Source organism: Suricata suricatta, chromosome 13 (assembly GCF_006229205.1).
Source record: "Suricata suricatta isolate VVHF042 chromosome 13, meerkat_22Aug2017_6uvM2_HiC, whole genome shotgun sequence".
Taxonomy (NCBI): domain Eukaryota; kingdom Metazoa; phylum Chordata; class Mammalia; order Carnivora; family Herpestidae; genus Suricata; species Suricata suricatta.
The window spans coordinates 88,841,139-88,844,621 of NC_043712.1; positions in this window are offsets into that span (position 1 = coordinate 88,841,139).

Sequence of the window (3,483 nt, forward strand, 5' to 3'; positions counted from 1 at the left end):
AAAATGATTCCTAGGGGTGCCTGGGTGGCTCAGTCGGGTTAAGCACCCGACTTTGGCTCAGGTCATGATCTCACAGTTCACGCAGTTCACGACTCCGACCCCCGCACTGGGCGCGCTGCTGTCACCACACAGCCTGGTTTGCATTCTCGGTTTCCCTCTCTCTGCCCTTTCCCTGCTTGCGCTGTCTCACAATATAAAAAAAAGTTGATTTTCTAGAAGTCTGGTTTCCTAGACTTTACATTAATTTACATACTATCAAGTAGCTCAGAAAGTTTTTCAAAAACTTACTCAGATGCCTTCTACAGTTGTGTAAATTTCATTTTTGCCAAACCTCCATACAAATAAAGTGAAACATTTCCTTCATGCCCATCATCCAGTTTCACTTGCTGATAACCAAACAGAATACTGGCTACTTCATAAAGACTTCCTTCTATTTCAAATATTCAGTTGATTATCAACAAAGTTATTTATCTGATGATGTTGGCTGAATAGTAAAAACATTTTCATTCCTTTGGCAGAGCATATGCAGGATTTAGCAATGGCTCACTCCATCAGCCTAAGTTGGCATGCGATATCGACGAGATATCTTTAGATGTAAGTTTTTCTAACGAAAGTTAACCTAATTCTAATCTAAGATTTCAATTTTTATCCTACCAAACACTGCACTGAGAATCCATGTCAAATTTTAAATAGCAAAATATTAGGTCTTATTTTCCAAAAGGACAGTATCTTTTCATTCACTTAAATAGACAGCAGGTACATAGATGTTCTTGATTATATCTTGTTCCTGAAGTATCTCATTTTCTGAAATTTTTAAAAAAGGTAACTAATGCTAACTCAATTCCTGGTAATCCTTTATAAATTTTCCAATGCACAGTGTCAATCTGGGTCCAACCTCCCCGCCAGTACAACTGCATTCTATGCTACACCTGTACACCTAAGAAAATTCTGCTACAAGTCCTATGATGTTATGCAAATATTAAGGGTGAGGCAGTGTTCCAGTTGGATGACTTGTTCTGCTCAACAGTCCTTAGAGCTACACTTATTATTTCTCAATCCTTTAAAATCTGCAGTCTTCCTATCTTTCATTATACTGATAGGTTCCCAGGTTGGAAAAAAAAAAAATCACTCAATTATTTACACATCCTCAAAAGTCAGGAAAAGGTAGGTTCTGGTTTTTAAATCTAGATTCCAGTCTACTGTCATTACATATATTCTAGATAGACAATTCATAGTCTACAATGTTTTAAAGTAAATTCGAAGGGAGAGCCTGGGTGGCCCAGTCGGTTGAGCATCCGACTTCGGCTCAGGTCATCTCAGTCTGTGGGTTTGAGCCCCACGACGGGCTCTGTGCTGACAACTCAGAGCCTGGAGCCTGCTTCAGATTCTGTGTCTCCCTCTCTCTCTGCCCCTCCCCTGCTTGCTCTCTGTCTCTCTCTCAAAGACATTAAAAAAATTTTTTTAAGTGAATTCTAAGAAAAATGTTCCCTTCTATACATTGTCATGTAATTAACAACAACAACAAAAAATTATTGGGGCAAGAGTGAACAGAAAGCTGGCATAACTTCCTGATAATGAATACTGACACAAAGTAAAAAATGGCTACATAAGAGAACAAAATTCTCCCAAATCATATTCATCATGTCATTTTAAAACAGATCTAGAAAATCTCTTAAAATATTCTTAGAGCAGCAAAAGTAACACTTCACAGAAGTGTAGTTGTCAGCTGCCTCAGAATACTTCTATCTTAGACCTAGAAAGAGCCTAAGAAATCACCGACTGCAATTTTCCCACGTTTGAGAGGAGGCTGTAGAGACAGGGAACATTTCTGCTGATAATGAAACTGCAAACAGCTAGAGAAAGCGGGTTTTTAAAAAGCAGCTAGAAAATCCACTAGAATTGCATTATCCATTTGGTAGCCATTAGCCACTTGTCACTCCTGCGCCTGGGAATGCAACAAGCCCAAAGAGAGATGTGCTGCAACCGTAAAATATTCTCTAGATTTCAAAGACTTGACACCAAAAAATGGGATAGTGGGTCTCATTTTATCTGGCTGTTTAATGAAGTCCATTCTTAAGTGATTGTGCAATGCTTAAAACACCCACCCAGGCGAAGGGCATGAGTGACCAGGCCTCCTTTTACTCCAGTCCTGAGGTCACATGAGGCAATGTTGACAACTCATTACTGGGGATCCAGATCCTTCTACTCTCATCTAGACATGAAAAAAAAAATTACTGGAATTAATATCCTGGGGTCCTGCTATCTAAATATAAGCTTCTCAGATTATCAAAAATTCTTTTCTTAACTGTTTACTTTTCAGAGAGAGCACAAGCAGGGGAGGAGCAGAGAAAGAGGGAGACAGATTCTGAAGCAGGCTCTTCCGGCTGTCAGCACAGAGACCAACACTGGACTCACACTCAGGAACGACAAGACCATGACCGGAGCCGAAGTCGGAGGCTTAGCCGCCTGAGCCACCCAGGTGCCCCAAATCATTAAAAATTCTAAACGACTGAAGTGTACACAGGTCACTGACGGCCGATTTATTTCCCCGTCCTCCACCAAATGCAGGGCTTTCAGTACTCCTTGCAGGAGGAAGACCAGTGCTGAGGGAGAAAGATACTTTTAAGTACGGTCTTTCAAACTTTTTGACACCCTCAGAACGAGATTTTGGAGAAACAGATGTGCACAAAATCGAATCAAGTTTCATGTAATACGCTAATATTTTCTATTCTAGATTTTTAAAAGTCTGACTACCAGTTGCTGAAGAGATTTATGACCCAACGAGTCAAGACCTACAGTTTGAAACAATAGAGTAGAGCTCTTAATACAAAAACAATTCCCACTATTAGTAAAGCTATTAATGTACTAGCTACTGAAGCAAAAAGCACAAATATCTAGTGTGCTAAACCAAAAACTGTACTAAACTCTAACCCAAGAAATACTAGTTCATGCTAAAAACAAAAACAAAACGCCTTTAAGGAGCGAACATTTGAGCCCACCTTGTTCAATACTGACCTCCTCATTCTAGAAGTCTGAACTCAGTCGTTTGCAAATTTCCTCTCATTTCTGAACAGGTGTTTTGTTTCCCTCACACCTAATTCTCATATTTAACAGAACTTCAATTTGGTAAAGAGAAAGGACCCATAACCTCTTTCAACGAAAAGAAAAATACCTTCTAGCTGTCACTGCAAGTAACTATCCGAAAGGATTACATTTTTTCCCCACAATCAACTAAAATCGCCTGTACCCAAGCAACACATTCAAAAATGCTATTTAATTATAATTGAATTTAGGAAACACGGAGGTATTTGTCTACTCTCTAGAAACACAAGTTTCAAGACGACACTTTTAGCAACTGTGTATAATAAATCAAACACCCTCACAAAACCCAATATATCTTACAAGATTTTACTTAACTACACACTCCCTGAACTTACTGTAAATGAACCGAAAGCCATTCAGCAGAAAAACCTGGACACGAAC